Source organism: Bos grunniens, chromosome 8 (genome assembly GCF_055505025.1).
Source record: "Bos grunniens cultivar Pamir isolate PY7600 chromosome 8, Bosgru_T2T1.0, whole genome shotgun sequence".
In the NCBI taxonomy this organism is placed as follows: Eukaryota; Metazoa; Chordata; class Mammalia; order Artiodactyla; family Bovidae; genus Bos; species Bos grunniens.
The window spans coordinates 86,127,911-86,142,366 of record NC_141172.1 but is presented as its reverse complement, the minus strand read 5'-3'; the positions used below and the strand labels follow the sequence as shown (position 1 = coordinate 86,142,366).

At 42.6% G+C, this 14,456-nt stretch overlaps 1 long non-coding RNA gene across 1 annotated transcript in view; it reads left to right on the top strand.

Annotated features, from left to right (window-relative positions):
• LOC147367616 (uncharacterized) overlaps nucleotides 1-14,230 on the top strand; it is a 52,643-nt gene extending 38,413 nt beyond the window's left edge. Inside the window, exon 5 of the long non-coding RNA XR_015169256.1 lies at nucleotides 13,658-14,230. This is a non-coding gene — a long non-coding RNA (uncharacterized LOC147367616). The remainder of the gene's footprint in view (nucleotides 1-13,657) is intronic.
• Nucleotides 14,231-14,456: the final 226 nt, after the last annotated feature.

Here is a 14,456-nt window from a genome sequence, read left to right as displayed (position 1 = left end):
AGGCAGGCCCATGACTCTCCTGCTCAGTTTAGTAACAGACAGTATTGGGCACCTGTGAAACTAACCCAGCCTCAGTTCTAAAATATAGTATAGGCATTCAAAATAGTTGAAAATTTTAAAATATTTATATTACCTATAAATATTATGCACTAAAATCTTGGCTAGTGAGAAGAAATAGAAGGGGGAATAAATAGGGATGTGTATATATCTTTATAATTCAAAAATACTGAGGAGCTTTGAACTGAGGTCCTAAAATACAGCTTAAACAAAATTACAAAGAAAGTCCCAATTGGTTCATCAAGTATAGGAAGAGCATTCATACCTCTACCTCTGTGCCCCCTATACAGAGCAGTGGTCTTTATGTGGGGTCATCATGCCCAGCATGTTACAAGATTATCCTCCTTGAAAAGGGAACCCTCTTACACTGTTGGTGGGAATGCAACCTAGTACAGCCACTATGGAGAACAGTGTGGAGATTCCTTAAAAAACTGGAAATAGAACTGCCATATGACCCAGCAATCCCACTGCTGGGCATATACACTGAAGAAACCAGAATTGAGACACATGTACCCCAATGTTCATCGCAGCACTGTTTATAATAGCCAGGACATGGAAGCAACCTAGATGTCCATCAGCAGATGAATGGATAATAAAGCTGTGGTACATATACACAATGGAGTATTACTCAGCCATTAAAAAGAATACATTTGAATCAGTTCTAATGAGGTGGATGAAACTGTAGCCTATTACACAGAGTGAAGTAAGCCAGAAAGAAAAACACCAATAGAGTACAATAACACATATATATGGAATGCAGAGTTCCAAAGAATAGCAAGAAGAGATAAGAAAGCCTTCTTCAGCGATCAATGCAAAGAAATAGAGGAAAACAACAGAATGGGAAAGACCAAAGATCTCTTCAAGAAAATCAGAGATACCAAACGAACATTTCATGCAAAGATAAGCTCGATAAAGGACAGAAATGTTATGGACCTAACAGAAGCAGAAGATATTAAGAAGAGATGGCAAGAATACACAGAAGAACTGTACAAAAAAGATTTTCACGACCCAGATAATCACGATGGTGTGATCACTCACCTAGAGCCAGACATCCTAGAATGTGAAGTCAAGTGAGCCTTAGAAAGCATCACTACGAACAAAGCTAGGGGAGGTGATGGAATTCCAGTTGAGCTATTCCAAATCCTAAAAGATGACGCTGTGAAAGTGCTGTACTAAATATGCCAGCAAATTTGGAAAACTCAGCAGTGGCCACAGGACTGGTAAAGGTCAGTTTTCATTCCAATTCCAAAGAAAGGCAATACCAAAGAATGCTCAAACTACCGCACAACTGCACTCATCTCACATGCTAGTAAAGTAATGCTCAAAATTCTCCAAGCCAGGCTTCAGCAATATGTGAACCATGAACTTCCTGATGTTCAAGCTGGTTTTAGAAAAGGCAGAGGAACCAGAGATCAAATTGCCAACATCCGCTGGATCATGGAAAAAGCAAGAGAGTTCCAGAAAAACATCTATTTCTGCTTTATTGACTATGCCAAAGCCTTTGACTGTGTGGATCACAATAAACTGTGGAAAATTCTGAAAGAGATGGGAATACCAGACCACCTGATCTGCTTCTTGAGAAATTTGTATGCAGGTCAGGAAGCAACAGTTAGAACTGGACATGGAACAACAGACTGGTCCCAAATAGGAAAAGGAGTTCGTCAAGGCTGTATATTGTCACCCTGTTTATTTAACTTATATGCAGAGTACATCATGAGAAATACTGGGTTGGAGGAAGCACAAGCTGGAATCAAGATTGCTGGGAGAAATATCAATAACCTCAGATATGCAGATGACACCACCCTTATGGCAAAAAGTGAAGAGGAACTCAAAAGCCTCTTGATGAAAGTGAAAGTGGAGAGTGAAAATGTTGGCTTAAAGCTCAACATTCAGAAAATGAAGATCATGGCATCCGGTCCCACCACTTCATGGGAAATAGATGGGGAAACAGTGGAAACAGTGTCAGACTTTATTTTTCTGGGCTCCAAAATCACTACAGATGGTGACTGCAGCCATGAAATTAAAAGACGCTTACTCCTTGGAAGGAAAGTTATGACCAACCTAGACAGCATATTCAAAAGCAGAGACATTACTTTGCCAACAAAGGTCCGTCTAGTCAAGGCTATGGTTTTTCCTGTGGTCATGTATGGATGTGAGAGTTGGACTGTGAAGAAAGCTGAGCGCCGAAGAATTGATGCTTTTGAACTGTGGTGTTGGAGAAGACTCTTGAGAGTCCCTTGGACTGCAAGGAGATCCAACCATTCCATTCTGAAGGAGATCAGCCCTGGGATTTCTTTGGAAGGAATGATGCTAAAGCTGAGACTCCAGTACTTTGGCCACCTCATGCGAAGAGTTGACTCATTGGAAAAGACCCTGATGCTGGGAGGGATTGGGGGCAGGAGGAGAAGGGGACGACAGAGGATGAGATGGCTGGATGGCATCACTGACTCGATGGACGTGAGTCTGAGTGAACTCCGGGAGTTGGTGATGGACAGGGAGGCCTGGCGTGCTTCGATTCATGGGGTCGCAAAGAGTCAGACACAACTGAGCGACTGATGTGATCTGATATGATGGAATTTAGAAAGATGGTAACGATAACCCTGTATGCAAGACAGCAAAAGAGACACAGATGTATAGAACAGTCTTTTGGACTCTGTGGGAGAGGGCGAGGGTGGGATGATTTGGGAGAATGGCATTGAAACATGCATATTATCATATATGAAATGAATCGCCACCAGGTTCGATGCATAATACAGGATGCTCAGGGCTGGTGCACTTGGATGACCCAGAGGGATGGTATAGGGAGGGAGGTAGGAAGGGGGGTTCAGGGTGGGGAACACATGTATACCTGTCGTGGATTCATGTTGATGTATGGCAAAACCAATACAATATTGTAAAGCAATTAGCGTCCAATTAAAATAAATAAATTTATATTAAAAAATAAAATAAAAAATAAAAAGAATGTATATATATATACACACACCTATCATTGAATAACTTTGCTGTGCAGCAGAAATTAACACACTGTAAATCAACTATTCTTCAATAAAAAAATATTGATAAAGAGTGAAAAAAAAAGATTATCCTCCTTGATGCAGGGAAAATATTGGAATTTCTTTTTACATTTATTTGTCTAAAATCAGTTACATAAAACTTCATTATCATTTAATGCTTTGACTCTAGTACATGCACTGAGTGTGAGTGTGTGTGAGAATTGGGTTGATGTGGATGGAGAGACTGATAGATAAATGGATGGATGGATGTACTTTTTCTTGGTATAGCTAGAACTGTGTGATAAACAAATGAAAGTTGGAAATCTCTGGTCTAAAATACTAGGACAGTTTTCCTTTGCATTTTCAGAGACTTGTCAGGTGACTTAATTTATTCAAATTGTCCTTAAGGGGTATAATATCAAATACTTTTTATCTTTTTTAAAATAAAATTTATTTTTATTGAGATATAATTGACAAATAACATTGTATTAGTTTTAAATGTACAATGTGAGAACAATTTTTAGATGGAAAAATCAGAAACACTAGTAATAATACATGGTGGTACTTTAGTCGCTAAGTTGAGTCTGAGTCTTTGCCTCAAATCTGTGGGTAACAGATAAGCCTGGAAAAATTAGTATTGGCCAAAATATTGCATGCCAAATAAAGGAGTTCGGCTTTTATTATTTATTAACAAGAGGACCTACTGAGGTTTTAAAAAAGTGAGTGGAGGTCAATCTGCAACAGTGGGCATGAGGTATGTATATATGTGTGGGATTAATCCCTCAGTTGTGTCCAGCTCTTTGTGATCCCATGGACGGTAGTCTGCCAGGCTCCTCTGTCCATGGGGGTTCTCCAGGCAAGAATACTGGAGTGGGTTGCCATGCCCTCCTCCAGGGGATCTTCCCAACCCAGGGATAGAACCCAGGTCTCCTGCATTGCTGGCAGATTCTTTACCATCTGAGCCACCAGGGAAGCCCTTGTGTATATATATGTATATTACATAATATACTATATATATAGTATATACACAACACACACATATATATGTGTACATTTTTATTGAGATATAATTGACATATAACATTGTATTAGTTTTAAGTATATAACATGAGAACAATTTTTAGATGGAAAATCAGAAATACCAGTAATAATACATGGTGGTGGTTTAGTGTGTGAATACAAACACACACACATATACATACAGATGTATATACATACACACAGACATATGTGTGTGTGTGTGTGTGTATGTGTGTATACTGTATATAGTATATTATGTAATATAAGCACATAGTGAAGAAGAGTTGGGAGTTAAGGGACTGCTGTAGCACCCCACAGACATGAGGCAAATAGGCCTAAACCAAGAGGATAATATACTTATTGTCCTTTTTCTTTTTTTCTTTCTTCTTACTGCCTTTTAAAGCACCACTAGTTTGAATAAAAGGCAGTGTGGACCAGTCAGGAACATGGCTCCTGAAATCACATCCTGACTCCGCTACCTGCCAGTTCTGTGAGCTTAGGCAGGTGTGATGGTTAATTTTATGTGTCAACTGACTGGCCACAGGGTGCCTAGATTAACCATGATTCTGGCTGTATTTGTGAGGGTATTTCTGGAGGAGGCTAACATTTGAATCCATGGACTGAGTAAAGCAGGTTGCCCTTCCCAATGTGCAGGGCCTCATCCAATTTGAGGTCCTGACTAGAACAAAAGGTAGAGGAAGGGAGAATTCTCTCTCTCTCTCTCTCTCTCTCTCTCTCTCTGCCTTATTGCTTGAGCTGGGACATCTCATCATTTTTTTCTGCCCTCGGACTGAGATTTGCACCATCTGCTCTCCTGGTCATCAGGCCTTTGCACTCAGATGGTTATACAACTGGCTTGGCTTTCCTGGCTCTGCAGCTTACAGAAGCAGATTGTGGGCCTCTCAGGCCCCATATTTACATGAGCCAATTCCTCATAATAAATTTCAATCTCTCTCTCTCAGTAGATGGAGAAGTAGATATGCTGCTGCTGCTGCTAAGTCGCTTCAGTCGTGTTCGACTTTGTGCGACCCCATAGACGGCAGCCCACCAGGCTCCCCCGTCCCTGGGATTCTCCAGGCAAGAACACTGGAGTGGGTTGCCATTTCCTTCTCCAATGCATGAAAGTGAAGAGTGAAAGTGAAGTCACTCAGTCGTGTCCGACTCTTAGTGACCCCATGGACTACAGCCCACCAGGCTCCTCCGCCCATGGGATTTTCCAGGCAAGAGTACTGGAGTGGGGTGCCATTGCCTTCTCCGGGAGAAGTAGATATAGATATCCTTAAATGCTATTGGTTTTGTTTCTCTAAACACACTTGACTAATACAGCTCGTTAAGTCACACTTCCCTGATGGACACCATAAAAGCTCTCAGAAGTATAGGTAATACTGTTGACACTGTGTTGAAACCCAGCGCTCCCATATCCTTACTCTGACCAGCTATACTTCCTGAGGCAAACAATTTCTGTCACTACAGGCAGAATATTCCTCTGAATGAAGTTTCAGAATCTGCTGTCACCAAACCCTGGTTTCCCCATCAGTTTGTTCTCCAGTCATGTGGGAGTGAGGAAGTGGGGTGGGGATGAGAAAAGAGGGTGCAGAGGAAATGCTGCTTGTGTTCCTGACTTGACACACATAATAATTTTATACGTTTAAAGCCTTGAGTTCTTATAAAGGCATGCTCAGGAATATGACCTGTTATTACTTCTCTATTATGCTTTCATCAAAAACACATATTACTGTATTTTTAAGGCAGAGTTCAATTTTGGCACCCTGTTCGTGTTTTTTAGGCATCAGAGAAATTGGCAAAAATGTTAGGCAGTGACAAACAAAAAGTAGTAGGTTCTAGTAATTGCTTGTATTTCCTTCTGCGTAGCCATTGTTTATTGCTTTCATCAGTTATTATATAACACTTTTCTCCATCACTGAACATTTTGGCCTGAAGTTAATTTACCTTCAAATTCAGTGAACACAAGAGTGACACTTTCTGCATTTCTGCTTTATTGCATGACTCTAAAGAGGTGCTAAGATGATTCCTTCTACCTAGCGGAAAACACACTTTCTGTGTGTTTTGCAAGCTTTAGGCCTAATTTGCATATTCATAGCAAGGCAATTATCTTGATTTTTTGGAAAAAGATGTTCATTTACAATATCAAAAATTTCAGAATCCTTTCACTTGAATTATCAAAATAATTATCACAATTTTGCACAGCAGTGATCTAGATGTGATCTCAGTTGCCACTTGGCCTACAGTACAAAAGCAAGTACAAATCAAAGAAGCAAAACATCATTTACTGTGACATTTATCCTACTTTGTAGAAAACAGAATAGGTTCACTCCAATCCACCTTCTCAGGAACCCTGATTGGCTCAATTCATTACTGGTGAAGCGTCCAGAAAATGCTGATGCATGCGGGCATGTCAGAGCTTTTCAGCTAAATTTCACACTTGGATTTTTCATATTGTATGGTGACATGATTTTAAGGAGAGAAAAGAAGCGATCTTATGAACTGCCTGCTGGAAAAGGCTGGTTGTATGGCAACTTAGCAGTTCTGGGTAAGTTCCGAAAAGGAAAACTGCTGCACTGACCTCTCTGATTCTGTGCCCAGGTGAGCCAGCCTCCCGTCCCATCAACCTCCTGGAGTGTAGGGCCGCAGCCCCCTTCTCCTGCCAGGAGCCTCCCTGGGGTTTCTTCTCAGCAGCTTCGGTTCAGCACTGCCATGTTTTCTCACCTTTCTCCCCATCCTCTTTTCTGGAGAATTCAGTGCACACCTGGGCAGGTCTAGGGGATCTGCTGGGAGAAGCTCTGAGTCCAGACTTCAAGAGTAAGTGGAAGAGGGTGACTCCGGAGCACCCTTAGGAAATTTCCAACCTGGCAACATGGATGCGTGAAGATGCTCTGTCACTTTTAATCTGCACCCAGGCCAGGCACAAGGGCGGCTCAGGGCTGTAGTGGAGGTCAGCGTCAGCGGCTGTCCGGGCACCGGGAGAGCGCACACTGTCTGCTCACATTTGCCCAGTGGGCCTCGTCGTGGGGCTCCTGGGATGAGCCCACACCCCAGCCCCACATGACTTCAACCCAGCCCCCCTCCCCAAAACTCCGGAGACCTCTGCTCATGTGTCTACGCACAGCATCCTTTTCTGTTCCCCCTTTGCGCTCTGACCACAAATCTCTCTCCCTGATTCATTCTGGCCTTCCGCAAATCTTTCCCTTCACCCTTGCCCACCTGCTCTCCTGACCGCACACTTGAATTTGTTTTTCAGCAGGCAGTTAGGAGACCGAGACTGTGTTTTCCTTTAGCCATTCCTAAGCGAAGCAGGGGTAATTTTTCAAACCTGGAATTCAAAGTCCTTCGACAAAAGGTTCTACACTTACTTTTAAATTTTATTTCTTACCAATCTTGTCTTTTAAAATTTATTTATTTTTAATTGGAAGATAATTGCTTTACAATATTGTTTTTGGTTTCTGCCATACATCAACCAAATACAGTATCATAAAGCAATTATCCTCCAATTAAAAAGGAAGCAACCTAGATGTTCATTGGCATATGAATGGATAAGGAAGTTGTGGAACATACACACAATTGAATATTATTTAGCTATAAAATGGAATGCATTTGAATCAGTTCTAATGAGGTGGATGAACCTGGAACCTATTATACAGAGTGAAGTAAGTCAGAAAGAGAAAAACAAATACTGTATATTAACTGCATATATATGGAATTTAGAAAGATGGTAGCAACAATCCTACATGCAGGGCAGCAAAGGAGACACATGTAAAGAAATACTTTTGGACTCAGTGGGAGAAGACGAGGATGGGATGATTTGAGAGAATAGCATTGAAACAGGTACATTACCACTTGTAAAACAGATGACTGGAGCAAGTTTGATGCATGAAGCAGGGCACCCAAAGCCAGTGCTCTGGGACAACCCAGAGGAATAGGGTAGAGAGAGAAGGGAGGGGAGTTCAGGATGGGGTTGGGGGGAACATATGTATACCTGTGGCTGATACATGATGTGTGGCAAAAACCATCATAATATTATGAAGTAATTATCCTCCAATTAAAATAAATTAATTGGGAAAAAGAAAAGGTTTCTGCCATATATTAACGGGCTTCCCAGGTGGCACTAGTTGTAAAGATCCCATTTGCCAATGCAGGATACCTAAGAGATACCGGATCAATCCCTGGGTTGGGAAGATCACTTGGAGAACAGCATCGCAACCCGCTCCAGTATTCTTGCCTGGAGAATCCCATGAACAGAGAAGCCTGGCAGTATAGTTCATAGGGTTGCACAGTCACACACGACTGAAGCAACCAATACGCTTGCGTATGTTAACATGAATCAGCCATAGGTATATATATGTCCCCTCCCTCCTGAATCTTCCTCCCACCTCCCACTCATCCCACCCCTCCAGGTTGTCAGAGGGCACCAGGTGTGAGCTCCCTGCATCATACAGCAAATTCACACTGGCCATCTACTTTATACATGGCTTATCGATCTTCTAAATAAATTCACTTCTTCAGGGATCGAGAATACCTGCACTGCTACTCAGCTCTTCCCTGAGGTCCAAGTGCTAACGCCCCCTGCAGCCCATTCTTTTCTTGCTGGGGTGTCCCCCAGGTCCTTGCTATGGCTGCAGTCCGCCCTTCAGCTTCTCTCGCAGGCATACTTTCCCCCATACATTCTACCCCTTGGTAATGTCTACTGGCTGTTCCCACTTTTAGTGTCTTGGTCTTTCCATCACAAGCAAATTCAGAACTCAAGAGGAGATACTGTCCTTTTTTGCTGTTTCCTCCATAGCACACAGCACAAAGGCATCTGGAGGCAATTCATATTTAATAATGGGCAGGGCTTCTCTAAGCCCCCAAGATCCAGCTAACGTAGTCTCCTAGCCTCAGTTACATGGGTGGTCAAGGTCCAAATGCCCATCTAGATTCTTCAGTTTCCTCTGGGTGCCGACCCTCCCCACCCCTACTCCCAGGCAAGCTGCCTTGCTCTGCCGAATGCCGACCCAAAGTCAGCAAACAAAAACCCACTCACAAACCAGCCGAGCACCTAGTAGGACTTACTGAAAATTTGAGAAGGAAATGTTATTAATGTATTTGCCACATACTCATCAGTGGCCTGCTTGGGCCTCCTCTCTCCTGTCTCTCTCCTCTTTTCTCTTTACCCCCATCCTTTCAAAAGTAGCCTCCTGAACACAGCACAAACCACCCCACCCTCTTCTGCTCTCATTTTCTCTGCAAAGCAACCCAACCGCTTTCTTTTGGTGCCCAGGACCTGCTGACATCACTGTTTTTAGGGCTTCCCTTGTGACCCCAGTAGTACATCAAAGTTATTTTCTAAAAAAGAAAAAAAAAAAAAAGTCCCTTCTCATGGTAAATCTGGTATAGCTATTAGATTAACTTTATTATTATTTTTTTTATTAACTGGGTCTTTTGTTGTTGTTGTCGTTTAGTCGCTCAATCATGTCCAACTCTCTACGACTCCACAGACTATAGCCTGCCAGGCTCCTTCATCCTTGGGATTTCCTGGGCAAGAATGCTGGAGTGGGTTGGCGTTTCCTTCTTCAGGGGATCTTCCTGACTCAGGAATCAAACCCGTGGCTCCTGCATCTCTTCCATTGCAGGCAGATTCTCTACCTCTGAGCCACAAGAGAAGCCCCAGAATAACTTATAGGAAAACTTGTTACATTGAAATATCTGCTCACTTCAAGGACAGTTCATTCTGAGGCTTCTGCTAGTCTCCCTTTTGTTAAATCACCATGTATTGTTACTGAATGATCTTCCTCTCCTTTCCTATCTTCAGAATTGTGTTCATGTGCACTTTCAAGTGGGTCTTATTCTTGACTTCCAGAACCTTGGACTTTATTCAAGCACTTTCCCCAAAGTAACCTTTTCCTCCTCATGTGGCAAGGCTGACAAAATGGAAAAATGAAAAATGAAAATATGAAAAATGGCAGTGGTATCTGCCTGGGTTGCTTCGCTTAGTTTACTTTATGAAATACTTCTATTTGTTGCCAGTAACACTATCAATACTCAACAACAGCAATCACACCATGGCAATCTCCATCATGACTCAATGGAGACACTGGCATGCCCTCCTGACTTTTAAGTAAAGTTCTTTGTCACCGTCTAATGCTACCTGCTCTCCTTTGCCAAGACTGCTCCCACTTACCTCCATTAGTTCTTGAATTATTTTTTTCCCTTATATTCATTAGAATCAGGAAAAGCTAGCTCTGCAGAAAATGCTGCCAAAGTCTTTAAACCAGTCATATTTTACTTCACCCTCCCATAAGACATCCTAGTTTACATTTCTAATTCAACTGCAACTCTAATTTCAACTGCAACTCAACTGCAACTCTGACTGCAATTCTAAATTCTCTTTATTTCTCTATCTTCACTGGAAACTTGAGTATTCCTTATTTAAATTTTCCTGGTGTGAGTAGTTTGCGGACACCATAATGTCACTCCAGTGGTTGTACTACTTCCTAAACAAGCCCTAGCACCTGCCCCACGAAGTGCATGAACGCACATGCACACACATGCACACACACACACGGGTGCTGCTAGTGATTCTCACTTTTGAGAAATAATTTTTAGTTTTCAAAAGTAAGCTCAATAGCTACCATAAAAAAAAAAATCTAACATGGTTTTTTAGACCTACCCAGATGTTAGTGGTTTTTATTTGGGACTATTTGCTCCTTGAAGATGAAAATGAGTCATTACACAACAATGATTTCACTCAAAAGGAGATGCTTACATAGCACTTCCACTAATTTGCAAAGAAAGGGTACTTACAACTTGGACACCTCCTTAGATTCCCCCCTTCTTTGCTGCAGATTAGAGAGACTCTCTAGTCTCATCTCCCTGGATTATTTTAAGGGAAAACTAAAGTGTCAGATGATACTTGCCTGGCCTGCCTTGTCCTGGTCCTGTGGGGCCTGGGTTCTGGCTGCTGTGAGAAATTTTGGCAAGTTAACCTCTGAGAGTCCAGGTATTTTCCTTTATAAAGTGGGCACAATACTAATGAGATACTGCTGAACACAGGAGGGGTGTGCTGTAGGCAGGCTACAGGGGACGCATATCTGGGTTCTACACATTGGCCCCGCGACACTGCCTGTCTTGACTCTCCCCACCCACCCACCACACTCCTTGCTCACCTCATCCTGGGCAGGTGGAGGGGAAATCCAGTCGTTTCTGCTGCAGCCTCCCCCTTAGTTCCACTGCTGACCATGCAGGCTTCCCTCTCTCTGCTAGTGGCCAGTGACTGATATGGGGCTTCTGTGTTTTCCTGGCTGCCACTTCCTGCCTGATAGACATCTTTCTGGGAGTTCCTAAGAATTTTGGTGCTCTGGGGCTTCCCTCTCTTACTTTTTGAGTATAGTTAGAGACTTATTGGGCTTCCCAGGTGGTACCAGTGGTAAAAAACCCGCCTGCCAATGCAGAAGACATGAGATCCCTGGGTTGGGATCCCCTGGATTGGGAAGATCGCCCTGGAGTAGGAAACAGCAACCCACTCTAGTATTCTTGCTCGGAGAATCCCATGGACAGAGGAGCCTGGCAGGCTACAGTCTATAGGGTCACAAAGAGGTAGACATGACTGAAGCGACTTAGCACACATAGATTCATTTGCCTTTAAACACATTTTACATCACTGTTTTGAACCTTGTGAGTGGGACAGAGAAGCGATAGCATTTCCTCAGCTGACACTGTAGAGCAGAAGTATCACAGTGTTATCTGACTTAATCTCTCTTTGGTTCCTGGTGAGTCTGGAATTGTTATGTCAGCCTTTATTTTTTTTAAGCTTTTTATTTTGTTTTGGGGTATAGCCAATTAGGGGTTCCCTGGTAGCTGAGCTGGTAAAGAATCCGCCTGCAATGCAGGAGACTCCGGTTCGATTCCTGGGTCAGGAATATACCTAGGGAAGATATAGGCTACCCACTCCAGTATTCTTGGGCTTCCCTGGTGGCTTGGATGATAAAGAACTTCCCCCTGTAATATGGGAGACCTGGGTTCAGTCCCTGGGTTGGGAAGATCACCTGAAGGAGGGCATGACAACCCACTTCCGTAATCTTGCCTAGAGAATCCCATGGACAGCGGTGCCTGGCTTGCTACAGTCCATGGGGTTGCAAAGAGTTGACACAACTGAGTGACTAAGCATAGCACATAGCTGATTAATGGTGTGATAATTTCAGGTGAAAAGTGAAGGGACTCATCCACACGTATACATACATCCATTCTCCCCCAAACTCCCCTCCCATCTATGTTAACATTGAGCAGAGTTCCATGTGCTATACAGTAGGTCCTTGTTGTCCTCCTTTATGCTTAAGAAGTACCATTTTAAATATCCTAGCCATGTCCTCAGTCGCTCAGTCATGTCCAACTCTTTGGGACCCCATGGACTGCAGCATGCCAGTCTTGCCTGTCCATCACCAAACTCATGTCCACAGAATCTTAGATGCTTGAAATTATAAGACAAAATGACTAGGGAGGGGAGCATCCAGATGCAATATAGTTACCACAGTAGCTAATGTTAGCAATTCACAGGGGAGGTAACATAGCCTCAGGTGGGCAGGGTGCTTTGCTCCTTATCTGACAGTCACATTTCAATTCTTCTGAAAACAACTCAAGATTGACCTTTTTTGCTATTATCCACTTGGACACTTACAGTAAGTACCACACAGTCTGTGGTTCATCCCTTCTGGGGGCAATTTATCAACAGTTTTCTTAATATTTTCTATTTCATGGCTGCAGAATCTCCCTGGGAGTCTACTACTGAATCTCTTGGCAGGCATGCTCCCAGGTCAGCAGGACTGCGGTCTCTTTTTTTGGACACTGTTGACACAGCCCAGCACTGCACTGGGCATACTGAAGGGAACTAGGGCTTTTTTTCTTCCATATGGAGTTATTGTTTTCTCCCCAGTTGTGAACTTGGACAGCCTTTTGTTTTCCCACTTAACACAGGAACCTGACTTTACACCCTGTCCTATTTTGATTCATGTTGTTATAGTCATTCCATCCATTCTAGGCTGTGAAATACTTTTGGATGTCGACTACCATCCAGTATCTTAACCCTCCTCTGCCCTGTAACATTTGCAGATGATATAGGTGTGCCTCTGGGCCTCATCCAGTCACTAAAAACTGCTGAAAAGACAAGTCCAAGGGCTGAGACTGGCAACAAATTCCCTAAGCGTCAGATTTCAGAGGAAACTGGTCACCATGTCCAAAAGGACAAAGTGGATGGCCTGTGTGTGTGTCCCAGCATTCCCTTTAACTCAAAGGATCTCTTTTTAAAATATAAAAGTGTAGGAAGTTTAAAATACTAAAAATCAGGCAGTCAAAAAGGCAGGGGCCTTCTAAACTGGGATGTTATAATTGGGAGGTATGGGTAACAGAGTGAGGGCTAAGTCATCCTGCACATGTATTATGAAGCCTCAAGACCCCCACCCTATGCCCCCGGCACACACACACATACTTCTCATCACTAGGATGAGAAAGAAGGCAGTGTGGGAACAGTTCTGCAGAGGCTTTGGTGAGAACAGCTCTGGAGAAAGCTGTTCTTAACCAACATCCACTCACCCTTCCAGCCCACCCAGAAGCCAGTCCCACCTTGCAACAGAAGACACGCTTGCCTGTATTTAAGGACACTTACTTCCATGGGACGACTGAGGATCCTGGACCAAGCATCAGTCATGATCTTGCCACTGGTTTACTTAGAATGTGTATTTAAGGACACTTACTTCCATGGGACGACTGAGGATCCTGGACCAAGCATCAGTCATGATCTTGTCACTGGTTTACTTAGAATGACGCTTTCTTCTGGACTTCTATATTATAGTTTCCAAACTGGAGCTATTATTTATAGTCATCATTAACAAACTGTAAAAAGCCAAGTCATTACATATACTCAGGTTGAATATGATGAAATGTGATCATTGATGTGTTCTTTGAAATTCTGGAAACTAAGTAAAAACAGTATTTCACTAGCTTAATTTCCTAGACTGTTATACCCTAGAACTGTTAAGATTTACAATAACATAAAAATGACTTCATCCTTAGTCTTTAATCCACTCTTTAATAGAACCTCTAAATAACAAAGGGGGTCAATGACTCAACTATTCACTTCCATGTGTCATACTTAAAAGAGATGACTAAAGACATGCTGATGCTAAACAACTTGGATTTTTCTACTTAAAAACAAAAAGGATATAGAAAACGAAACCTTAAAGAAAAATATATAACAGGGAGTAATTTAGTAAATTACTAGGCTCAGATGCAACAAAATGCACTCCCCACCCCCTTTTCTCTATTCTCCTCCTATGGAAGGTTTTCAAACTTACCATACCCTGGACCAAACTAGGAAAAGAAAATTATGTGTTGAACTTA